Below are 27,340 nucleotides of genomic sequence, written 5' to 3'. Positions count from 1 at the left end.
ACGCTCACTGTTCATCCAATCGATTGGCTTCAGTTAGCAGCAGTAGCGAAGGAATCGCTCCATCGGGTTCAGTTAACAGCCATCGATCAATCGCTCGGGTTCAGTAACGCGTAGCCTGCAGTGCAATCGCTTGGGTTCAGTTAGAGCCCAACGCCTTGCTCGGGTTCAGTTAGAGCCAATGCCTCGCACGTGTACGAGAGAAACGCGCATTGCTCGGCCCTCGACCTCTCACCGTAACAGGCAACTCCCCGAAATTTTCCTCCCCCTTGCTTCTACCATGGTTTTTTCCGTCATGGACGGCCCAAAGAATGTCATGCAGCTGCGTCTCCGGCCCGCCCAGGACGAAAAGCCCATTTTTTGTCATGATTTTTTGTCATAGAAGTAGGAGCCCACCACATCTACGATGATACCGGATTTTTTCATAATTATCGTTATAGAAGTGTCATATGTATGACAGAAAAAATTTCGTTCGGCCCAAAATGTCACGGATGTGTCTTTTTTTTGTATTGTTCACCTCCTCCTCCTCCGTGCGCATGGGCTCAGTGCTTGGCGCCCTTGCTGGGGACGCCCCTTGGGCTGGCGGCGTGTTGGGGGTGGCCCTCGGAGGCTCCTCCTGCCGTCGTCCTCCTCCTGCAACCACGGCAAGGTCAGTGCCAAGGGATCGTGCCCCAACACACGTTCATGAGGAGTGAGTGGTGAACACACGCTGGGGGATGATACTGGGGCTGCGCCGGGGGCTGCTATCTGTGCTGATCTCCACCACCGCCGTGCTGAAGCGCTCGCCGGGGGCTGATCGCCCAACGAGGCCCTGGCCCTCTTCGCAACCCTCTGAGCCAGTGTCTCCCTGTCCTTGCGAAGTTGAAAACAAGTCAAGAAAAGCGGCGCGGCCTGAAAGGTCGGAGATGACGAAAGGCAAGATACTTACTCATCGTCCACCTCCTCTTCCACTGCCTTCCTCTTCCTCCTTGGGCTGAGAGACCCAAAATCGAAGACGACCTCCGTGTCGATAACTGCGGGAGGAGGGGAAGGTGATGGAGACCGGCAACGCTTGGACGAAGAAGAGGCGGATGCTTTCCTCTTCGCCACCGCGGCCTTCACCACCTTCTTCGCTGCCGCGACCATCGTTAGGCGCACGGACTCCCCCTGGGCCTCTTCCCGCTGTTCGGTCCTGCCAGGCCGGACCGGCTCAACAGAGCTAGCCCTCCGCAGGACACTCCTTTTTCCTATGGCCGGAGGGTTGTCGGCCTCGGCCTCTTCCTCGGTCGACTCCTCGACCACATCCTCAACAAGGGGGGCCTCAGTGTTGACGCCGCTGGCCTCACCGGCAGACCCCGCCCACTGGGCGATCTCCCTCTCCTCCTCAGCCGCGTCGGCCTCGTCCTCCACGCCGCTAGTGCTGTCGGCCTCCCTAGCAAGCTCCACCTTCGCCACCCTGGCGATGATGTAGTCCAGCCCCGCCTCGATGGTGTCCTCGATGAGTAGCGGGTCGTCGTGGTCATAGCCCTCCGACAAGTTGTCGAAGAACTCCTGCACTTCTCGTGCCGGGGCCTTGATACGTCTCCGTCGTATCTATAATTTTTGATTGTTCCATGCCAATATTATTCAACTTTCATATACTTTTGGCAACTTTTTATACTATTTTTGGGACTAACATATTGATCCAGTGTCGAGTGCCAGTTCCTGTCTGTTGCATGTTTTTTGTTTCGCAGAAACCCAATGTCAAACGGAGTCCAAACGGGATAAAAATGGACGGAGATTTTTTTTTGGAATATTTATGATTTTTGGGAAGTAAAATCAACGCGAAACAGTGTCCGGGGTGGCCACGAGAAAGGGCAGCGCGCCCTCCCCCCTGGGCGCGGCCTGGGCTCTCGTGGGCCACCCGTAAGGCGGTTGACGCTCTTCTTCTGGCGCAAGAAATCTAATTTTATGAGAAAGATCTGGGCGAAAGATTCACCCCAATCGGAGTTACGGATCTCCGGATATTTAAGAAACGATAAAGGGGTAGAATCTGAGAACGCAGAAACAGAGAGATAGATCCAATCTCGGAGGGGTTCTCGCCCCTCCCAAGCCATGGGAGCCAAGGACCAGAGGGGAAACCCTTCTCCCATCTAGGGAGGAGGTCAAGGAAGAATAAGAAGAAGGGGACATCTCTCCCCCTTGCTTCCGGTGGCGCCGGAATGCTGCCGGGGGCCATCATCATCACCGCGATCTTCACCAACAACTTCACCGCCTTCATCACCAACTCTTCCTCCCTCTATGAAGCGGTGTAACCTCTCTCTTACCCGCTATAATCTCTGCTTAAACATGGTTCTCAATGCTATATATTATTCCCCAATGATGTATGTCTATCTTATGATGTTTGAGTAGATCCATTTTGTCCTATGGGTTAATTGATGATCGTGATTGGTTTGAGTTGCATGTTTTATTATTGGTGTTGTCCTATTGTGCCCTCCATGCCACGCAAGCATGAGGGATTCCTGCTGTAGGGTTTGCAATATGATTATGATTTTCTTATGGTGGGTTGTGTGAGTGACTGAAACACAAACCCGAGTAAGTAGGTTGTTTGCGTAGGGGATAAAAGGGGACTTGATACTTTAATGCTATGGTTGGGTTTTACCTTAATGAATCTTTAGTAGTTGCGGACGCTTGCTAGAGTTCCAATCATAAGTGCATATGATCCAAGTAGAGAAAGTATGTTAGCTTATGCCTCTCCCTCAAATAGAATTGCAATAGTGATTACCGGTCTAGTTATCGATTGCCTTGGACAAATAACTTTCTCATAACAAAAAGCTCTCTACTAATATTTACTTTATTGCATCTTTATCTAAACAGCCCCTAGTTTATGTTTACGTGCTCTTTATTATCTTGCAAAGCTATCCAACAACACCTACAAAGTACTTCTAGTTTCTTACTTGTTCTAGGTAAAGCGAACGTCAAGCGTGCGTAGAGTCGTATCAGTGGCCGATAGGACTTGAGAGAGTATTTGTTCTACCTTTAGCTCCTTGTTGGGTTCGACACTCTTACTTATCGAAAGAGGCTATAACTATCCCATATACTTGCGGGTCATCAAGACCTTTTTCTGGCGCCGTTGCCGGGGAGTCATAGCGTGGGGTGAATATTCTCGTGTGTGCTTGTTTGCTTTCTCACTAAGTAATTTTTATTTGCTGTTCTTAGTTGTTTTCTATCTTTAGCTATGGGTAGGAAACGCAAAATACCAAAAAAATTAGTTGTACCTACTGCACCTATGGTTGAAGAACCACTCAAAATCTATCACACTCCTGAAGCTTTTTACTTGGATCATCTTCGATCCCTTTGTACTCGTGCTGAAACCCCCACTAGTTTAGTTGAGGGCAAATCTTTAGATGAGCATGCTTGTTTTGTGCGACACCGTATATCTGAAAAAGGGAAACTATTATGGGATCAAATTCAACGTTTGCAATGCTATGCTTGGAATTTATGTGAAATATATGAGTTTACTTGTTGTTCTGAAGACCCTAAGAAACACCTACCCTATCAATGCTTGTTTAGTGATAATGGAATCGTATCTTCGTATGCTAAGGGTGTTTACAATTACTATGCTGTTCAACAAACTGAAGAATTTGTTGCTTTTAAAGGTGCTTATGAGATTGCCTCTTTGATTGAAAAGTATGATGCTACTCTTTACAAATCTGAAATTTTTGCCATATTTCAATATTGTTCTGATAATTATGCTTCTAATGCCTATGTTAAACCATATATTGAGGAGTTCTCCGCTTTCCAAGAAGAGACTAATATTTTGCAGGAAGCTATGGAAGAAGAAATTGATGAAACTGTGAGCTCATTGGATGAAAAAGATGATGAGGAGAGCGAAGAACAAAAGGAGGAAGAGTGGATTAGCTACCCGTGCCCACCTTCTAATGAGAGTAACCCTCCAACTCATACATTATTTAATTCCCCTTCGTGCTTACCGAAGGATGATTGCTATGATGATTGCTATGATCCCGTTGATTCTCTTGAAATATGCATTTTTGATGATGCTTGCTATGCTTGTGGCCAAGATGCCAATATGAATTACACTTATGGAGATGGACTTGCTATAGTTCCTTATGTTAAACATGAAATTGTTGCTATTGCACCCACGCATGATAGTCCTATTATCTTTTTGAATTCTCCCTACTACACTTTATCGGAGAAGTTTGTGCTTATTAAGGATTATATTGATGGGTTGCCTTTTACCATTGCACATGATGATTTTGATGAATGTAATATGCATGTGCTTGCTGCTCCTACTTGCAATTATTATGAGAGAGGAACTACATCTCCGCCTCTTTATGTTTCCAACACGATGGGATTGCAAGAAACTGCTTATACTATGCATTGGCCTTTACTTGGTATGCATGAATTGTTATTTTATGACATGAATTGTTCTTTTATGACATGCCGATGCATAGGAAGAGAGTTAGACTTCATCATTGCTTGATATATGTTACTTTCTGCTCACTACTAAATTACAAATCATTGTTAATTAAAATTGGCTTTGATATACCTTGGGATCCAGGTGGATTCATTATTTGAGCACTATATGCCTAGCTTAATGGCTTTAAAGAAAGCTCTGCTAGGGAGACAACCCGGAAGTTTTAGAGAGTCATTTATTTCTGTTGAGTGCTTTCATATAGTTTAAAAACCAAAAAAATAAAGATGGGAACCCAAAAACTTTTCAAAAAGGAAAGTGAAAGTGAGAAAGACAAGCATTGTTGAAGTGGGGGAGCTCCTTGAACTTTGTTCATGCTCATGGAAACTTTGTGAATCTTGATTACAGAAACTTTTCAACAAAAATAATTATCCCCTTGTACAATTCCATTGTATTATAAAAATAATGTGCCAATGTTTGCCTTTAGGATGTTTACAATGCTTGTTGGTTTGTACGGTGCAGGACAGAAACTTTGGCTGTAGTGCGCGATTTTACATTTTTAACTGGAAAGTCAAACGGTTCTGATTATTTTTGCGCTGTCTTTATGTACAACTTGTTTATTGTTCCTAATTTTGGTAGAATTTTTGGGGTACCAGAAGTATGGTGGATGTTCAGATTTCTACAGACTGTTCTGTTTTTGACAGATTCTTTTTTTGATGCATAGTTTGCTTGTTTTGATGAATCTATCAATTTATATTAGTGGATTAAGCCATGGAAAAGTTATATTACAGTAGACACAATGCCAAAACAAAATATGAATTGGTTTTCAACAGTACTTAGAGTGGTGATTTGCTTTATTATACTAACGGATCTTACCGAGTTTTCTGTTGAAGTTTTGTGTGGATAAAGTGTCTAAACGAGGAGGTCTCGATATGAGGAAAAGGAAGAGAGGCAAGACCTCAAGCTTGGGGATGCCCGAGGCACCCCAAGTAAATATTCAAGGAGACTCAAGCGTCTAAGCTTGAGGATGCCCCGGAAGGCATCCCCTCTTTCTTCAACAAGTATCGGTATGTTTTCGTATTCGTTTCGTTCATGCATTATGTGCAAGTCTTGGAGCGTCTTTTGCATTTAGTTTTCATTTTTATTTTATGCACCATGCTGGTATGAGATAGTCCTTGGTTGATTTATAGAATGCTCATTGCACCTCACTTAAATCTTTTGAGTATGGCTTTATAGAATGCTTCATGTGCTTCACTTATATCATTTGAAATTTGGATTGCCTGTTTCTCTTCACATAGAAAACCACCATTTATAGATTGCTCTTTTGCTTCACTTATAATTATTAGAGCACGGGCATATCTTTTGTATAAAGAATTAAACTCTCTTGCTTCACTTATATCCACTTAGAGATATGACAGGAATTGGTCATTCACATGGTTAGTCATAAAATCCTACATAAACTTGTGGATCACTGAATATGATATGTTTGATTCCTTGCAATAGTTTTGCGATATAAAGGTGGTGATATTAGAGTTATGCTAGTGGGTGACTGTGGATTAGTAGAAACACTTGTGTTGAGGTTTGTGATTCCCGTAGCATGCACGTATGGTGAACCGCTTTGAGATGAAGTTGGAGCGCAATTTTATTTATTGATTGTCTTCCTTATGAGTGGCGGTCGGGGACGAGTGATGGTCTTTTCCTACCAATCTATCCCCCTAGGAGCATGCGCTTAGTACTTTGTTTTCAATGTCTTGTAGATTTTTGCAATAAGTATATGAGTTCTTTATGACTAATGTTGAGTCCATGGATTATATGCACTCTCACCCTTCCACCATTGCTAGCCTCTCTTGTGCCGCGCAACTTTCGCCGGTACCATACACCCATCATATATCTTCGTCAAAACAGCCACCATACCTACCTATCATGGCATTTCCATAGCCATTCCGAGATATATTGCCATGCAACTTCCATCATCATCATATACATGACTTATGCATTCATTGTCATATTTCTTTGCATGATCGTAAGATAGCTAGCATGATGTTTCCATGGCTTGTCCTTTTTTTGATGTCATTGCTATGCTAGATCGTTGCACATCCTGGTACACCGCCGGAAGCATTCATATAGAGTCATATCTTTGTTCTAGATATTGAGTTCTAAGTAAATAAAAGTGTGATGATCATCATTACTAGAGCATTCCCCCAATGAGGAAAGGATGACGGAGACTATGATTCCCCCACAAGTCGGGATGAGACTCCGGACTTTATAAAAAAATAAAATAGGCCAAAGAAGCCCAAATAAAAAAAGAGGCCAAAGAAGCCCACCAAAAAAAGAGAAAAAAAAGAAAAGAAAAAAAGTAAAAAAAATAAAAAAAATCAGAGAAAAAGAGAGAAGGGGCAATGTTACTATCCTTTTACCACACTTGTGCTTCAGAGTAGCACCATGTTCTTCATAGAGAGAGCCTCCTATGCTTTAACTTTCATATAGTAGTGGGAATTTTCATTATAGAACTTGGCTTGTATATTCCGATGATGGGCTTCCTCAAATGCCCGAGGTCTTCATGAGCAAGCAAGTTGGATGCACACCCACTTAGTTTCAGTTTGAGCTTTCATACACTTATAGCTCTAGTGCATCCATTGCATGGCAATCCCTACTCACTCTCATTGATATCTATTGATGGGCATCTCCATAGCCCGTTGATACGCCTAGTCGATGTGAGACTTTCTCCTTTTTTGTCTTCTCCACATAACCCACACCATCATATTCTATTCCACCTATAGTGCTATGTCCATGGCTCACGCTCATGTATTGCGTGAAAGTTGAAAAAGTTTGAGATTATTAAAGTATGAAATAATTGCTTGGCTTGTCATCGGGGTTGTGCATGATTAAATACTTTGTGTGATGAAGATAGAGCAACAGCCAGACTATATGATTTTGTAGGGATAACTTTCTTTGGCCATGTTGTTTTGAAAAGACATGATTGCTTTATTGGTACGCTCGAAGTATTATTGTTTATATGTCAAATGATAGACTATTGCTTTGAATCACTCGTGTCTTAATATTCATGTCATGATTAGACATATGATCAAGATTATGCTAGGTAGCATTCCACATCAAAAATTATCTTTTTTATCATTTACCTACTCGAGGACGAGGAGGAATTAAGCTTGGGGATGCTGATACATCTCCGTCGTATCTGTAATTTTTGATTGCTCCATGCCAATATTATTCAACTTTCATCTACTTTTGGCAACTTTTTATACTATTTTTGGGACTAACATATTGATCCAGTGCCCAGTGCCAGTTCCTGTCTGTTGCATGTTTTTTGTTTCGCAGAAACCCAATATCAAATGGAGTCAAACGGGATAAAAACGGACGGAGATTTTTTTTGGAATATTTATGATTTTGGGAAGTAAAATCAACGTGAAACGGTGTCCGGGGTGGCCACAAGATAGGGGGGCGCGCCCTCCCCCTGGGCGCGGCCTGGGATCTCTTGGGCCACCCGTAAGGCGGTTGACTCTCTTCTTCTGGCGCAAGAAAGCTAATTTTATGAGAAAGATCTGGGCAAAAGATTCACCCCAATTGGAGTTACAGATCTCCGGATATTTAAGAAACGGTGAAGGCGTACAATCTGAGAACGCAGAAACAGAGAGATAAATCCAATCTTGGAGGGGCTCTCGCCCCTTCCAAGCCATGGGAGCCAAGGACTAGAGGGGAAACCCTTCTCCCATCTAGGGAGGAGGTCAAGGAAGAATAAGAAGAAGGGGGCCTCTCTCCCCCTTGCTTCCGGTGGCGCCGGAACACTGCCGGGGGTCATCATCATCACCGCGATCTTCACCAACAACTTCACCGCCTTCATCACCAACTCTTCCTCCCTCTATGCAGCGGTGTAACCTCTCTCTTACCCGCTGTAATCTCTACTTAAACATGGTGCTCAACGATATATATTATTCCCCAATGATGTATGTCTATCTTATGATGTTTGAGTAGATCCATTTTGTCCTATGGGTTAATTGATGATCGTGATTGGTTTGAGTTGCATGTTTTATTATTGGTGTTGTCCTATTGTGCCCTCCATGCCACGCAAGCGTCAGGGATTCCCACTGTAGGGTTTGCAATATGATTATGATTTTCTTATGGTGGGTTGCGTGAGTGACTGAAACACAAACCCGAGTAAGTAGGTTGTTTGCGTAGGGGATAAAAGGGGACTTGATACTTTAATGCTATGGTTGGGTTTTACCTTAATGAATCTTTAGTAGTTGCGGACGCTTGCTAGAGTTCCAATCATAAGTGCATATGATCCAAGTAGAGAAAGTATGTTAGCTTATGCCTCTCCCTCAAATAGAATTGCAACAGTGATTACCGGTCTAGTTATCGATTGCCTTGGACAAATAACTTTCTTGTAACAAAAAGCTCTCTACTAATATTTACTTTATTGCATCTTTATCTAAACAGCCCCTAGTTTATGTTTACGTGCTCTTTATTATCTTGCAAAGCTATCCAACAACACCTAGAAAGTACTTCTAGTTTCTTACTTGTTCTAGGTAAAGCGAATGTCAAGCGTGCGTAGAGTCGTATCAGTGGCCAATAGGACTTGAGAGAGTATTTGTTCTACCTTTAGCTCCTCGTTGGGTTCGACACTCTTACTTATCGAAAGAGCCTACAACTATCCCGTATACTTGCGGGTCATCAGGGACCGGCCCAGGACGGGGTGAGGCCGTGCGCGTTGAAGTTCGGCATCATGGAAATAATGGCGGACTGGCAAGAGTTGTTGCTCGGCAGGAATACACCCGGTGGCAACCCAAACGGGGGCCCCTTGATGGCCTTGCCAGCCTTCGCGGCCCTGTCGGTCCTCTCCACCCTGCCGTCGCTGAACACGTCGAGCTGAAAGAGCTTCTGATAGAAATGGGCATGTCCCATCACTGTGAAGTTATGCTTCAGGCCAGGGCGGAGCGTCATGACGTCGGCCGCATTCCTGAAGTCCTAGGCCGGTCTCCCCTTGTTATGCAGCGGGGCGATTCGGCGGTGGATGAAGTCTGCCCCAATCATCTCAAGGGTGAGCCCAACTGTGGTGAGGCAATGGATCTTGGTGGTGGCGATCGAAAGCTTCTTGACATCGGCATCGAGGTCGCTCCAGTCGCCGCCGCGAGTCGGCTGGCTGTGACGAACCCGGCAGAACTCCGGCGGGTCCTTCTCCTCGATCCAGCACCACCGGCCCCACCACTCCTTCGGATACGTGCTTCTCTCCTGGACCCTTGGGATCTAGGAGATGCTCCCGGAGATGGCGCCCCCTGGATGGATGCGAGGGGAGAAGTAGTGGCGGAAGAGCGCCGTGCTGGGGAGCACCCCGACAAAGCCCTCACAGAGGTGAGCAAAGAGAGCCATGCACGCCACGGCGTTCGGCGTGAGATCCAAAAGACGGAAGCCAAAGGTGCGCCTGATGTCGTTAAAGAAGTCAGAGAAAGGGGGGCACAGCCCGCAGGAGAAGAAGTCGACGAAAAAGGGGTACCGATTTGGGCCGACTTTGGTACAATCAGCGGGGATGACGCACGTGGCATGGGGCCCCGTCGTCTTCCTCCCCCACAGGGGAAAGAAGAAGTCCTTGAGGTTGACCCCATCGACCGTCGACGGGGAGTAGTAGGCAAACTGCGTCCTCCGCACCGCCGCCTCGCTCTCCGGCGCCTCGCTCTCCCCAGCATCCTTGGCCGCTCCCTTGCCTTGCTGGTTTTGGGCACCATGGCGGCTCGAAGGAGGCGAAGGATCAAGAGCAATGGGGGCACAGCGGCGGCGAGCAAAAGCAAGAGCTTGAGGAGGAAGAAGATGGGGACGACGGTTCCGAGATTGGAGAAGGTGCAGAGGGTAAATGAGCAGCGCGCCTGCGGTTATTCCTTTTTATGGGGAAGGTGCGGGCAGCCTCTTTTCCATTCACTACGATATGACGCATGCATGCAGCAAGCACCCCGCGCATGACCCCCACGTCACGCATGACCCTCTACGTCGTGCATTCAACGTGGGTCGTGGGGAAGCGCAGTGGACGAAGAAGTTATCGCGGTAAAAATCTGTCCCGCCTGCCCGCGCATCGTTCTGGGCCTAGCCCAACAACGCGTCGGGGCCTACCCCCGGGGGCTCCTGTCGGTGTAGAAAAGTAGGGGCTCTCCTTTGTACCCCTTTAATTGTGCATGGGCAGCCAGAGCCGCGCCCACGGCCACACTTAGCAGGGCGGAGGAGGGAAGCCAAAGCCACAAGACAAACAAAGCAACGCCAACACAGGAAACGCAAAGAGCAAGAGGGCGAGGTGGACTCCCCCGGCAAGACCCTTGACGGGCGTGGCCTCCGCAGCCCCGGCAAGACCCTTGCCGAGGCAACTTGCCCAATGCGAGTGAAGCGCGCCACCCTTGAGCCCAAGGGTTCCAACACCATCAACCGCATTGGAACCAAGGCCCGGGAGGCGCCTCTATGGTGGCATGCAGATCTTCGTGAAGATCATTAATACACAAGATCAGATGAGGACCAGAAGACAACGATCCTCGGCAAGATCCTTGCCGAGGAAATCCATGAGACCTCCGGCAAGATCCTTGCCGGGGACGACTGCGATGTCAAGGCAAGACCCTTGTCGGGACCCCCGGCAAGGCTCTTGCCGAGGACATCAGCGGGGCCGCGGCCAGGCCCACACCTGCCAAGACTCCACCGCCGTTCCCATGCAGCTGCCGGCCCAGCCAGCTAGGCTAGCACCTGCGTGGCGGCATGCGGCCTCTAGACCAGTAAAGCAAGGGGACACCTAAGGGGTGCATTTAATGCATTTTGTCTCGTAATGACAGGCGATAAGCTCAGCCACTGTACACCTTTCCACCTCCTGTGTGCCACTGTGGTGTCCCCTTTTTCTGTAAAAGGATGCCCGAGGCATACAGGAGGGGGATACGGCTCTTTTGAACGAGTCGCGTATCATGGCTAGCTCAAGAACACAAGAACACTCAAATATACACCAAAGCAGGACTAGGGTATTACGCATCCTCGCGGCCCGAACCTGGGTAAACGATCTTTGTGCTGGCTCCTAGAACCGCTCTTTCCACAACCCCGCGCCTGCCGACCGTAGTAGGGATTCCAGTGATCCCATAGGTGTCGTTCCCACCGACAGGATGTCATCGAGACCTCGGACCATAACGAACCAGAGTTAGGGAAGACGTAGGCGGAGGGAGTCCGAGGGTTGACTTGTTTGTATGCAGGGTGGGCCGATGGAGCTGGTGCCGTCGGAAAATAAAACGAGATGTGGGGAGTAGAGGGATGTCCTGGCCGCCATAGGCTTGGAAGGTCGCCGAGGTGTGCACGGTAGCGCTGCTAGCCGCTGTAGAAAGAGGACAAAAGATTGAACAAAATAAAGAAATGCAAATGGATAGGATAGAAATGCACAGGTGGTTTGTCCCGATGTCCATGTACGAGACCTACTGGGTCCACTCGCAAAGGGGAATATGTTGAGAGGAAGGAGATTCAAAGCACACCAACCAGTGGATTTCAATCTAATGGTTGCCAGAAGGACTGACGCAAGAGGTATCAAACTTAACTTGTCTCATCGTTCATGATCAAATATGACCACCCTGAGTGGACTTCCCTAATAATCTCGGCAAAATGAATGAGTGTGCAACCTACTAAAAACTGGACTCAGACTTCAAAAAGAAAAATTGCACTATAAAAAATTATACACCTACTGGATTCCCATAATCATGTTTTGGGTTGTGGATGTCCTAAGAAAAGAAACCAATGCAGGATAGCCACGGTCCAGTTGATACCTACTGGACCATAAAAAGGAAACACAGTAGTCTAGTGAACTAGTTACATACATCAGCAAATAGCCACTAAAAAAAGCAAACAGTTTAATGGGTTCTTTGACGAAATATTTCGAATAAAACTTATAGTTACGACACACAGGCTAATGCATGAAACACTTAGATGATAAAGGTGCTTAAACAGACAAAGTACACAATCTAGATCTTCCTGACATGCTTGATCGTGACACTGTGGTTGTATGTGTACTCGTTGGTTACGGGAAGCAGACACACCCTCATGTCCAAGATCCGCCTATACATGTCGTAGCATGCGTATCCATCCTTGCCCGTGGAGGTGGTGTAGGCTAGATTCAGAGGTACCTCCCACGTGTTCAGGTCCATCATATCGACGCGTTCTTTCATGTTGGCATATCAAGGGTCGATGATAGCCGCAGAGAGGTTAACCACGGAGTCCTTCTCCTGCCCATTGCCAATGATCTTGTATTGCTTCTGCACCAGATGGCCGAATCATAAAGCATAGTGGTGTTCTTCCTACTCTCCACCATAGAAAAGATGCAGTCGGCAGTGCCGGCGAAATGGGCGAATGCTCCAGAACCTCTGATGACCTTACAGTAGTGGCGGACGAGAACCTCATCCAGCACGAGGTCCCTGTGAGGAGATGGATTGGTGGGCCCAAGGTAGAGTGTCGTGACCTTGTGATTCTCCTCCTATAGGTACTGCTTGAACATGGGGAGGTAGAGCTTCACCAAGTCCGGATTGTTGGTGTACATCACATTCAACTTGGTGCTGCCATGGGTCGGAATGGTGAACTCCTTGCTGAAGTGCATATCCAGCAGGCTCACCCCTCGGATCGCCATTGGAGTCCCTTCTCATGCAGAGTTAATGTGGCGGTTCTCATTTTGTGGGGATTGGGGGCACGAGGAATATGAAGACGATAGGGAGATACGAAGAGTGGAGGGCTCCTTATTTAAACTGCGGATCGGTGCGTAGTGGGGTACTGGGGGTGGCAGCAGCAACTCATTTATCCAATCTTGGGGAACTGCAATCGCCAGTGAACATAGTGTGCAGGCGGTCGCAGCAGTTAGTTTCTCTACTTTGGGGAACTACAATCGCCATTTGTCGTGGGTAAACACGATCACCAATGGGCAGGGTTACCCATTTGAGGTTTGCTGAGGGGATGATCACATTGCACAAAGAGCAGAAACAACAGGGCAGCACGGTGATGTACAACTCTCTTTTACCAAGGTTCGGGCCGCTTTGCAGTGTAAAACCCTACTCCTGCTATGGTGGATTACACTGGAAGAGCACGAAGACATAGAGCGCTCAAGCCCGGCAAGTGCCTCGTGGAGAGCATCTATGAGTGTACAAGTGTTGAGGGATCAAAGATTTGAACCCCTTGCTAGGTTGCCTCGGGTCTCCTTTTATAGCTAAAGGGGCGACCACAGTGTCAAAATAGTCATTACGGCATGATTAGATAGGTAACAATGTTATCATACCTAACTCTGGCAGTTAGGATAAAGAGCATTAAATGCACGGCTAGGTGTCATCCTAAGATTGAAGCCCGGCTAGCCTGTCGCACTGCTTATCCATATTCCTCTTATTAGTGTGACATGCCGCCAGGACGGGTGTCAATAAAGTTGATCTCTTATCCAGCAGGTTGACACGTGTGCGACAGGATCCACCTAGCCGCTTGAGAGCTTGACACCGCACTGATTATTGACTGGTGTGTGATGAGGTGGAGCGGTGGCATCTTGGTGGGGAGGCCTGCCGTCACGGAGCCTGTCAGGCTCTATCTTATGGTCCTACTTCGATCTTGGCGGCCCCAGAATCCCTGACGGGGCATCTTGGGCTTGGTCCTAGGTGCAGTCTCGACCCTGCTAGGCTCGTTCGCCCGACAAGGGAGTCTTTGCTAGAAACCCTCTGGTTGGAGGAGTGGGGTGGTTGCCCAGGTGTAGAGGAGAGCCACCTTCCCCCTCTCACACTGCTATAAAAGGAGACGTGAGGTTGTGGCAATGCTCATGCATCATCTCTTCCTTCTCCTTCCCTGCTTCCGCTTCCACCATGGCGAGGGGAAGGGGCCGAGCCCGTTCTCCAGCGGTATCGATGAGAACTTCCTCTCGGCACCCCGACCCAGCCTCCGCGGCAGCCGCAGAGGCTGGATCCACTGCACAAGGTGAGGCCACGGGGCGTGGCAGGGGTCGATGTAGCACCCGCGGTCAAGGTGGGAGAAGCGGTGCACTCGCCGCTCCTCCTCCAGCAGCTCCAACGCCAATAGAAGGCCACGTGGGGGATACGGTGCTGGATTTCATCGTCAAGCTGCGTGATCCTCCCCGCAACCGCTTGTGGCTTGCTCTCGCCTTTGACAGGGTGATGGAGGTCGATCAACAGCCCAGGTTGTGGCTACGCATGAGTGGTTGCTGTAATGGCGCCATGTGGGTGAATGTCGAGTTTCCCGCACCACGCGTCATGCTCCTCAGACGTGATTATAAAACCTTCGCCTGTGCCTATTATTTGGTCGAAGGGCACATTCTCTGCTTCAAGCTGGTGGAGCCCGATATGCTCACAGTCAAGGTCTTCGGGTGTTCAGGTGCTCGCCTAGGGTGCTGTGCGGAAATCTCAAGCGATGATACAAGCTCCTCCTCGAGCGACAACGACGAAGAGGACACTGACAGCAAAGACATCGGTGGTGAGTCCCCAGTCGTCAAGCGCAAAGACGACGTCTCGGACTCTGGCTGAACACCGGATGCACCATCATCATCAGCTAGGTACCGGCAGCACCATCATCTGCAGCTAGACCTTGGCAGAGCAATTTGCCAGGGGTGATTGGCCTGGTTATCACCGCCACCTCCAGCTGGACCCCAGTGGGCCCGTGAACTCCGGCTTCGTCTTCCCTGCCGGTGTCCCTGCTGAGCCGCGTCCCTCTAGTCCTAGAGGGGGTGACCAGGGCATCGCCTAGCTGCTCTCTTCGTCCCTGACCTCTTCTTCCTTGCCGGGGGCCATCCTCTCGATCTTGTTAGGTTGCGTCTCGCTGGTCCTGATGGCGTCAGGATGGGCTTCGGCCCATGCGCTCCTATGTCCTCTTTCCTTCTTAATGTAAGTCCTAGGAGGAGAGGGACAAAAAGGCATTACGGGGTACTTGCAAAATTTGAATCAGAATTATGTTACCCTTCATCCATGTTATACCCGTATGATCTGTACTTGTTTGTCTACGTATTTTTGGAAAAAGAGCTTGTCGAACACTTGTGCATGTATTTAAACATACTGAAGGAGGAGCCTTCAATACTTCTTAGTAAACAAAGTTTCCGGCAAGACATCTTGCCTGCCATCACCGCAGCTGCTACAAAACCTCGTTTAATGAGCTCAAAATAGGTTTAGGGGCGCAAACGAAGGCCGACCCCTCGCCCACCTCTTCAAACGGATTTACAACCATCCTTCCCGAGCGGACTCAAGTGAAAAGATAGGAGCGCGAATAGTACATGAACAAGGTTTCCTTACGTGCATGTTTCTCATACGCAAGTATAACATGGAATGATGGGATACATCAAAATGAACTTATCTTTCTTTGCTATCCTTCTTATCGTCTTAGATAAGGACACGTTGCCGGGGACCGGGTGTAGGGGCTCACGTTTATACTTCTTCCCGGGAAAATTATCCATGATGAAATCCTTCTATTGTCATCAAAGGAAAAAGAGAAAAGACGATAGCACATGACCCTTCATAGCATGTTAGTCATCGTATCTTAAGACTAGTGTAATAACAATGAGATCATACTTAAGCAAACAATAAATCGTGGATGTAAGTTTTGTGAAAACACTTTTTTTTATTTAGCTATGCATAGGGCCTGCACCTGGCTTTGTACAAAGGGTTACAAGTCATGGGGACTATGCTTGTACAAAATAGGTTGCCGGAGCAAGGCCCGACAACTGCGCCTTATGAGCAGAACTTGCGAAGATGCTCAATGTCGTGGTTTTGTCATGGCAGATGCCCATGTGAAAGGACTTAGGTGTGGAGCCATCGCAACATAGGTTAGCTTGATGGAGTTGAATGGTATGAATACACAAGATTTACCTAGGTTCGGCCCCTCACCAACAATGTAAAAGCCTACATCTTGCTTTGTGCTGTATTGATTGAGTATCGATTACAAGGGAGCGGAATCACTTGACCTAGATATTGATTGATTAGAACTTGAGATAACCCGCGGCAGGGTCTCACCTTTATATACACAGTCGAGGCCCTAGGCTTACAAGAGTCCAAGTCGGATCACACAATGTGTCCAACTCGGGTTCTAAGTCGCCTTGCCTTGCTAGGCAAGTCGCCATCGGGCGGCTCACCTCTCCAGGTTACAACATGATCGCCTAGTCTTGGGCCTTCAACAGGCCCGCCTTGTGAGCCGCCTCCAGTCTTCATGTCTCTTCTTGGGCCTACATAGGCTTTCTCTATTGAGTCACCAACAGTGTAACCCGGCCCCTCTTGGGCATGTCACACCGCGGGGTTATATCCCCAACACTCAATTTTCCATGAGTTTTGCATCGGGATGCCATCTTCGGTCCCCAGACGGACTGCGCCAGGTCTAGTGACACGTACTACTCGATAAGGGCATTCCCACCTTGGCATGAACTTGTTTGCACCCTTGGCGGACTGAACGCATGGAAGGACAAGGTCGCCTTCCTCAAGGCTCCGGGCATGAACACTGCGGTTGTGATAGCGGCGCAGGGCTTGCTAGCATCGTGCAGCACATATGACTGCCAGAGACAATCTTCCTCGAGGAGCGCGGCATCGTCTTGTCACAGCTGCTCTTGCGCTACTTGATCGTAGGCAAGTACTCTAGGTGAACCGTATGTGAGTTCCGTGGGGAGTACTGCTTTGGCACCATATATTAGGGAGAAGGGAGTCTGGCTAGTAGCTCGATTTGGTGTCGTCCTGATTGACCAAAGAACCTCCAGCAACTCATCAAGCCAACGCTTGCCGCACTTCCGCAATGATATGTCTCAAACGTATCTACAATTTTTGATTGTTCCATCCTATTATATTATTTTTTGGATGTTTATATTCATTAATATGCTATTTTATATTATTTTTGGGACTAACCTATTAACCTAGAACCCAATGTCAGTTTCTGTTTTTCCTGGTTTTTGAGTTTTATAGAAAAGGAATATCAAACAGAGTCCAAACAGAATAAAACTTTACAATGATTTTTCTTGGACCAGAAGACATCCACGGAACTTGGAGAGGGGGTCAGAAGATGGCCAAGGAGGCCACAAGCCCCCAGGTGCGCCCTAGGGGGGCGCCCTGAGTTCTTGTAGGCCCCTCGGGAGTCCTCCAACCCTAATTATTGCACTATAAATTCCCAAATATTTCCAAACCAATTGAAGCATCCACCAAAATACTTTTCCGCCGCCGCAAGCCTATGTTCCCGTAGATACCATCTTGGGACCTTTTCCGGCACCCTGCCGTAGGGGGATTCGATCACGGAGGGCATCTACATCAACCTTGCCGCTGTTCTGATGAAGCGTAAGTAGTTTACCGCAGACCTACGTGCCATAGCTAGTAGCTAGATGGCTTGTTCTATCTCTTTATCTTCAATACAATGTTCTCCTCTATGTTCTTGGAGTTCTATCTGATGTAATATTCTTTTGTGGTGTGTTTGTCGAGATCCTATGAATTGTGGATTTATGATCAGATTATCTATGAATATTATTTGGGTCTTCTCTGAACTCTCTTATGCATGATTAAATATCTTTGTATTTCTCTTCGAATTCTCGGTTTGGTTTCGCCAACTAGATTGGTTCTTCTTGCAATGGGAGAGGTGCTTAGTTTTGGGTTCAATCTTGCGCTATCCTCACCCAGTGACAAAGTAGGGGTAGCGAGGTACATATTGTATTGTTGACACCAAGGGTAAAAAGTTGGGGTTTTCATCATATTTCTTGAGTTTATCCCTCTACATCATGTCACCTTACTTAAGGCGTTATTCCATTCTTATGAACTTAATACTCTAGATGCATGCTGGATAGCGGTCGATTTGTGGAGTAATAGTAGTAGATGAAGAATCATTTCGGTCTACTTGACACAGATGTGATGCCTATATTCATAATCATCTTCCTTGGATATCGTCATAACTTTGCGCTTTTCCATCAATTGCTTGACAATAATTTGTTTACCCACAGTATGTTTTCTTTCAAGAGAGAAGCCTCTAGTGAAACCTATGGCCCCCGGTCTATTTTCCATCATACATTTTCAGATCTATAAACCAAAAAAATCCAAAAATATCTTGATAGAATTTATTTAGATTTACTTTAGTTTGTTTTTTATTTATCTTTTATTCCTATCTCTATTAGATCTCACTCTTGTTCGAGACTGTTAAGGGATTGACAACCCCTTTTTTGCGTTGAGTGCAAGTGTTTGTTAGTTTGTGCAGGTGCATAGATTGGAGACTTGCTTGTGCCTCCTACTAGATTGATACATTGGTTCTTAACTGAGGGAAATACTTATCTCTACTTTGCTGCATCACCCTTTCCTCTTTAAGGGAAAAATTAACGCAAGCTCAGGAAGTAGCACATAACCTATCCAAAGTTCTTGTCTTGAGCCCACGTAGCACTTCACGTTTATCTTTTTAGCCTGTCCATTGGTCCTAGGGTGGGCAAAGAGGAGAAAGAGACCTTGCTTCAAAGGCTTTGGATGTACTACATGAAGGCACGGCTTGTGAACTATGTGCCACTATCGGTGATCATGTTGTTGGGTACTCCAGAACGGCACACCAATCCTTTAAAGAACTTGATAGATGATTGAGCAATCACCTTTCTCACTAGCTCCACCTCGGGCCACTTTGTAAACTTGTCGATTGCTACGTTCAAGAATTCAAAGCCTCTGGTAGCACGGGGAACGGGGCCCAAGATGTCGAGCCCCCAGTCCGCGAAAGGCCAGGATAAAGGGATTGTTTGAAGGGCTTGAGCCTGTTGATGAATGTTCTTGGAATGAAACTGATAGGCTTCACACTTGGTGACGAGCTTGGTTGCATCCCAAAGGGCGGCAGGCCAGTAGAATCCTTGCCAGAAAGCTTTCGCGACAAGTGCTCCTGATCCTATATGTGAGCCACACACACCTCTATGTATTTCTACCAACAACATTAGTCCATCTTCCTGACTGATACATTTCAGATTCATACCGTTCGGCCTGTTTCTATACAGAGTGTCATCCACAAACTGGTACATAGTCGATTGGCGGGCTACTTTTTCAGATTCTTCTCGATTATCAGAAAGTTCTCCTGTTTGCAGGAATTGAACTATATGATGTGCCCATGACAGAGCTTATGGCCCGATGAAGAGGACCAAAGGCATCTCTTCTGCTGCAGGAGTGCTAGCCTCAACAGCGAGAACTTGAAGCCCTGCTAGAGGATGCAGCTTACCGTCCGTCATAGGGCTCCCCCCAGCAGCCTTCTCACCAGCGGCTCCAGGGAGCTCTGCCGGGAAATGTTTGTTGGTGTTCAATTTTCTTGTCTTTCTGGCAAACACAGATGGAGAGATTGATGGTTGAGTTAGATGGAGTACAAAAGTTCCTGGTTCCACTGGAAGCTTCTGAGCAGCGCACTTTGATAGGTGGTCAGTGATGCTATTCTCTGCACGGGGTACATGTTCTGTCTGCAGCCTGTCAAAGTGCTCTTTCGACTTTCTCACTTCTTCCACACATGCTTCCATCAACAGGCTTTGGTAATCTTTATTCACTTGGTTTATAATGAGATGAGAATCACCATGGATGACTAGCTTCTTTATTCCAGTTCTATTGCAATCCCGAGGCCGGCAAGAAGCCCCTCATAGTCTGTTGTGTTATTGGTAGCATCATCCGTAGGGAAGTGCATTTGGATAACATACTTGAGGTTCTTCCCGGTGGGTGTGACAAGCAGCACTCCAGCCCTGGTGCCTTGTAGCGAAAAAGCTCCAAGAAAGTACATTACCCACTCATTGGGGGTCTCCTTGCCGGGGAGGGTAGTTTCTAGTACCTCTTCATCAGGCATTAGCGTCCATTCCGCAATAAATTCTACGAGTGCCCTGCTTTGGATAGTTGTCATGCTTTCGAACTTCAAAGCAAAACTTGACAATTCTAGTGCCCACTCCACTATCCTGCCAGTAGCCTCGGGGTTCCTCAGAATATGCTACAACGAGATGCAAGTCACAACTGTGAACTCGTGAGCTTGGAAGTATTGACGCAGCTTCCTCGAGGCCATGAGAAGGCGAAGATCAACTTTTGCACCCCAGAGTACCTTGTCCTAGCCCCCTGCAGGAGGGAACTGACAAAGTAAACTAGTCATTGCACGATCTTCTTCCTTGCTAACATCTTTTGACTATCATCACCTATTTGTGGCCCCCTTTTGCTGTCAATGTCAGGCCTTGCCAGGGATAGATTTGGTTCACCATTGGGTGGCTCTGCTGCTTAGGCTCCTTCTATACCCACTTCCCTCTGCATCACCAACGCAACACTAACCACTTGATTTGTTGCCTCTAGGTATAGCAGCAGCGGTTCTTATGGCCTAGGCACGACCAAAGTTGGCGAAAATGAAAGATAAGTTTTCAGATCCTGCAATGTTGTCTCTGCCTCCGGAGTCCATTTCAATGGGCCATCCTTCTTCAAGATTTTCAATAACAGCAAGGCACGCTCGACGGATTTTGAAACGAACCTACTCAGCACGGTAACACAACCATCCAGATGCCTCACATCCTTGACAGTTTTCGGGGCCTTAATTTGCTCTATTGCTTTTATCTTGTCGGGGTTGGCTTCTATCCCTCTTCGAGACACAAAAAATCCAAGGAGGTTGTTGGACGGAACACCAAACACTCACTTCTCAGGGTTGAGCTTCAAGTTGATCTTGTGCAGATTTGCAAAGGTTTCTTCTAGATGTTGGATAAGTGTAGACTTGTCTCTAGTTTTGACCACTATATCATACACGTAGGCTTAGATGTTCCGTGCAGCTCAAGTTCAAAACCAATCCACACAGCCCTTGCAAAAGTAGAACCAGCGCTCTTTAGCCCGAAAGGCATACGCATGATGCAGTACATGCCACATGGAGTTATAAACGAGGTTTTCTCTTCGTCTTCTTTAGCCATGGAGATTTGGTGGTAGCCGGAGTGTGCATCAAGGAAAGAGACAAAATCACATCATGAAGTGGAATCGACGATCTTGTCGATGCGCAGCAAGAGGAAAGGATCCTTTGGACATGCCTTGTTCATGTCAGTGAAGTCAATACAAAGCCTCCATTTCCCATTTGACTTGCGCACCACTACTGGATTTGCTAACCAAGTTCGGTGCAATACTCCTCTGACCAAACCTGCTGCTTCAAGTTTCTTGATCTCCTCGGTAATGAACTGCTGCTGTTCCAAGGCTTGCTTTCTGACCTTTTGTTTGACGGGACGGGCATGAGGATGGACAACAAGGTGGTGCTCGATTACCGACCTGGGAACACGGGGATGTCAGATGGTTACCATGCAAACACATCGACATTCGCCAACAGGAAGGCAACAAGCGCGCTTTCCTATTTGTCATCAAGTGTGGCACTAGTGATGAAGGTACCATCAGCACCATCCATCCTCACGAAAACCTTCTTCATTGAAGGGGGCAGCCTTGGATTTCTTACTAGCCAAACTTTCCGGCAAGTCGCTGCCGGGTGCAACACACTCTGGAGAGGCACGTTCCCGGGGTCCTTGTCGGTGTCCTTGCCAGCATTTTTAACCTTCTTTTTCTCTTTGGCGGGAGATGGGGCATTGATAGCCTCTGCTGCTACCGTCTAACGCACCGAGACCAATGTGCCAGGTGTCTTCCAGTTATTCATCGTCGTTGCCATGTCATTTTCTTGCGTGTTGCATTTTTCCATGTCATCATCTGCATTTCATCTGCATGTTTTTCAAAACTTGCATCCATTCGGGTTCCCCCGGTTCTCTCCGTCACCCCTCTCAGACAATTTTTCATGAGTGGGAGAAAAGCATTCTCGGAATCGGTCGATATTTGTCTAGTGGCCTTGGTACATCACCGGTAGGCTGCCTGTCAAGTTTCACTCCATTTAGAGGTCGTTTGACGCCCCAACGGTTAACCGGGTAACCGCAAAAGCCCCTCTCTCTTTGCAGCCCAACACCCCTCCAAACAGCCCACTAACCCATCTAAATCCCCTCCATGCTCTCCGTCATTGGATCACGATTGTGAGGGCGAAAACCGCACCTCATTTGGACACTCCCAGCTCCTTCTACCTATAAATATGTGCACCCCCCTTTCCGAATCGCAGATCAAACCCAACCCTTCTTCCACCTCGCGCTCAGACAAAGCCGCCACCGCCGGACACGTCCACCCGCCGCCTCACCTCGGCCAACAACGTGCTGCCATGTGGCCTTCCCCGCCGCCTTAGCCAACCACCGCCCGCCACCTCACCCGCGCCCCGCACCCACATCCCCGCACTGCGCTGCAGCACGCCTGGGCCCACAACCGGCCCTCCCCAGCCAGGCCGCGCCTGCGCAACCCGAGCCGCTCAGCCGCCGCCTGCTCGCTCCCACTCCCGCGCACGCCGTGCCCAGCCGCCCGACCGAGCCGCTGGCTGCCGCACCCGCCGTGCACTCCACCGTGCCTCGCCGCCCCACCGCCGTAGTCGCCCACGCGCCGTGCCCCAACCCGCACCGTACCTCGCGCCGAGCTCACCGGCCGGTCGCCTCCTCCTCGCCGCCCGGACTTGGCTCACCGGAGACCGACCTCGCCGGAGTCATCCACCTCGCCGGAACATGGATCCGGTCCAGGTGGATCAGATCCACCCATCCATCGAACCAAACACACGTCCCAGCCCTGGATATCCTCGTCCCGCACGCCTCCGCCCCGCGTTGACTTTCGCGGAGGTAAAAACGCCGAAGTACCGAAGTTCCTGTTGCATGATGTGCTCATGTTCATCATGCCATATCTCCATGCTCGGTGCTCCGATTTGCGCATATGATATATCAAAATGGTCATCTCTTGATGCTCTACATGATGGTTTATTTTGCATTCATGCTACTGTTAATATTGATGCCTTAATCTTCATTGCAAAACTTCTAAGTGATATAAACTGCTGTAATCTGCTGATTGTTAACATCAAGTATGCATCTTGTCAGTGGTGTAACTTTGTCCCTCTTGATCCTATGATGATGATCTTGATATGCAAATGTTCTGCTCTTCATACTCTTGATATGTAACTTTGTCCCTGTTGATCCTACATCATGATCCTATGATGATGATCATGATATGCAAATTTTCTGCATTCATGTTAGGGTGCATCTTGACATATTAATCCCGGTTGCAAAAGTGCATGTTCTGTTAACTGCTAGAAACTGCTATAACTTGCCTATTTGTCATCTGTATATCTTTTTGTGTGATTTTCTTTTGAATATCATGCCTACATGTTTTAAGAGCATAATCATGCCGTATTTGCAGGAGTGCAATCCATGTAGTTTGATATGCCCTGTAGTGAGTGCATCAAGCTTATGAAGTGGGCTACTCGCTGTTAATGTTTTGTCAATGCTAAAACTGCTATATTATGTTGCCATGTTTGCTTGACGCTACCAGTTAATCCATGCATAATTCCGATATACTTAGTTGACATGTTTTACTGTCCATGTTATTATCTCTCATGCCATGGCTTTTGATGACCTATATATGTCTTGGAGCATATGTTTTCATTGCCATGAACATGTCTACATGATGTTCCAGTTTTCTGTTAACTTCATGATGCCATGTTGTGAGCTTGATATTAGTTAATCTATGCCTATTCTGGGGATAATCCAATTACATGTTTTGAAATATGCTATGATTAATTTGTTAACATGCCATGGTTGTTAATTTTAGATATCATATGCTTCTGTTCCATGTTTACTTGATGTAGCTTGTCTCTTTCTTGCTGTCAAGTTGCCATCATAATAACTCTGCTCATGCATATGCTCCTGTGTTATAAAGTTGCATTTTGCATGGATCATATTGGTTTAATCTTGATACCTATGAACCTAAACCTTAATGATATTTGAAGCATGTTATCTGCACATTAAGTGCATGTCAAGCTTATGCTCATATGATTCCTGTAGCATGTTGTTTTGATGGTTGCAAAGTGCCTAGTTGCTGTTTTGGCAGATTGTAGTAATATATTGTTTGGAGTGTACGTGTTGCACCGTTGCTCCATTTTGAGCATGCTCTATATCAAACTTGCTTAGAATTGTATGTAGTTTCATATTATCATGTTGCATCCATGCTTTGAGTGTAATTGCTTGATGGTAGAATGCATTTTGCATCAATGCCATGTTTAACTTGATTTGCTCATATCTTCTGGGCCGTAGCGCCAAATTAAAGGAACTTTATATGTAACTTGACTAGAATTTCCTGTAGATCATCTTGGTGCATCTTAACTTGATGTTTAACAACTTGAACATAAGGTTTATTCAGATCTGGACCAATTTCGAAAGTTGCATATGAGGACTTTCCGGATTTGTTATATGTTGTTTCCAGCCTCATTTAATCTTGCTTTGAGGTGTTGTTCTTGTATACATCATCTTTTGCCATGAGTAGCATCATATAGCTTTGTCATGCATCATAATTGGTTGAGCATCATGTCATGTTTATGTGTTATGTGTTTACCACGTTGTTTGCTTCTTTCGGATTGTGCTTCTTCTCGATAGTTCCTGTTTTGTTGCGATCATGAGGATTCGTTCGACTTCGCTTGGTTTGTCTACGCATGTTCGTCTTCTTCATGGACTCGTTCTTCTTCCTAGCGGGATTTTAGGCAAGATGAACATTACCCTGGATCTCACTACTATCATTGCTATGCTATTTGTTTTGATGCAATCGTTATCTCGTGCTTCCTACCACTTGTTTATCAAGCCTCCCGAATTGCCATGTCAGCCTCTAACCTTTTTCACCTTCCTAGCAAACCGTTATCTGGCTATGTTAGCGCTTTTGCTCAGCCCCTCTTTTAGCATTGTTAGTTGCAGGTGCAGTTGAAGATTGCTCCATGTTGGAACATGATTATGATGGGATATCACAATATCTCTTATTTAATTAATGTATCTATATACTTGGTAAAGGGTGGAAGGCTCGACCTTTTTCCTGGTGTTTTGTTCCACTCTTGCCGCCCTAGTTTCCGTCATACCGGTGTTATGTTCCTTGATTTTGCGTTCCTTACGCGGCTGGGTTTGTGGGAACCCCTTGACAGTTCGCTTTGAATAAAACTCCTCCAGCAAGGCCCAACTTTAGTTTTACATTTTCCTAACGGATTATAACCTTCCCTTGGGCAGGCCAACCCAAGGGTCATCTTTATTTTAACCCCCCTAGGCCAATGCTTCTCCAAGTGTTGGTCCGAACCGGGCGATGTCTGGCGCCCCCTGGGCAACCAGGGTCTATGCCAAACCGAAGTCTTGCCCATCCGGTGTGCCCTGAGAACGAGATATCTGCAGCTCCTATCGGGATTTGTCGGCACATTCGGGCGGTCTTGCTGTTCTTGTTTTACCATTGCCGAAATGTCTTGTAACCGGGGTTCTGAGGTTAATCGGGTCTTCCCGGGAGTAGGAATATCCTTCGCTGGTCGTGAGAGCTTATAATGGGCTAAGTTGGGACACCCCTGCAGGGTATAAAATTTCGAGAGCCATGCCCACGGTGATGTGGCAGATGGGAATTTGTTAATATCCAGTTGTAGAGAACTTGTCACTTGACTTAACTAAAACACATCAACCGCGTGTGTAGCCGTGATGGTCTCTTCTCGGCGGAGTCCGGGAAGTGAACACGGTTTGGCTTATGTTTGGACGTAAGTATTTTCAGGATCACTTCTTGATCATTACTAGTTTGCGACTGTTTGCGTAGCTTCTCAACTTATTCTTGTATTCGTAAGAGAGCCACCATATCATGCTTAGCCGCTGCTGCAACCTCACCACTTATAGATTCCATACCCATTAAGCTTTGCTAGTCTTGATACCCATGGTAATGGGATTGCTGAGTCCTCATGGCTCATAGTTTACTACAACAACAGTTGCAGGTACAGGTAATGCGATGATCATGATGTGAGAGTGATGTTTACTTGTATTGGTGTTCTTCTTCTGCTTCTTCTTTGATCAGGGGATAGGTTCCTTGTCGGCAGCCTAGGCTAGCAGGGTGGAGCTCGTTTGAGTTTCTGTTTGTTTTTCATCCGTAGTCGGATGTTGCTCTTGTGTACGATGTTGTTGTACTCATGTGGCATTGTATTCCTATTGTATGTATCCCCAACTATTATGTAATGGTACGATGTAATGATATCCACCTTGCAAAAGCGTCTCCAATATGCGCTTCTATCCTTGGTGGGACCTTCGAGTTCCTTTAGGATAGCGTCGCATATTGGGAGTGACAAGTTGGTATAAGAGCCTCGACCGACCATAGGAGCCCCGTTGATTGTTCGTAGTTTGGCTGTTGTCGAGTCTAGAAAAAAACTGTTTTCGGAGTCTAGTTATATCGGAGAGTAGGAATTCTTTTTACTCCTAAGCCCATTCGTCGCTCTGGTGAGGAATCTTGACATAGGTGTTTTGAATTACTCCTCTTCCCCTTCAAACTTTCTTTAGGATCACGCGGTTAGTTTTTCGTTCATTGGTTCTCAGCTCTTTTCATCTGGTGCATTTTCTCGTCAAGACAATTTGACCCTCTTTGTTTTTGCAAGTTCAATGCTCAGTTCTCTCTCCACGAAGTTGTTTCTTTGTCCTTAGTTGTCTTTAGCCCCACCCGCTCCCCTATTTTATTCTCAGAGCCGGAGTTCGTAATCGAGTATCCATCCTACTCGTGCGAAGCCTTTGAATTCTTTCAACCGGTGTTTTCTCCTCAAGCTATACGTCGGTTCTCCCTTCCAAGTTGCCTTGGTTTTCCCGCCCTCCCACCCTCTTCTTCATGGAGCCTGAGTCTCTTTCGAGCATCAATTTAATTTGTGCGGAACCTCTTCAGTCTTTCGTCAATTCTGTCAACCTTGAATTCTCGTCCCGTTTGACATTCTTCATCTCTTTTTCTTCTCCAGTGGACTCAATTCACGTTTTTCGGGTTGATCGTATTCTTTTCCTTGCATAAAGTGTTTTCCCTGCTCGTTCGCCTCTCGCCAGTTTAGCTTTCCAGAGTGCTCTAGACATCTCAGAAGATTTGTCTGTGTTCGAATTAATTAAAGGTTGCCACCTCA

This window comes from Triticum dicoccoides, chromosome 7B (assembly GCF_002162155.2).
Source record: "Triticum dicoccoides isolate Atlit2015 ecotype Zavitan chromosome 7B, WEW_v2.0, whole genome shotgun sequence".
In the NCBI taxonomy this organism is placed as follows: domain Eukaryota; kingdom Viridiplantae; phylum Streptophyta; class Magnoliopsida; order Poales; family Poaceae; genus Triticum; species Triticum dicoccoides.
This window is presented reverse-complemented; position numbering follows the sequence as displayed.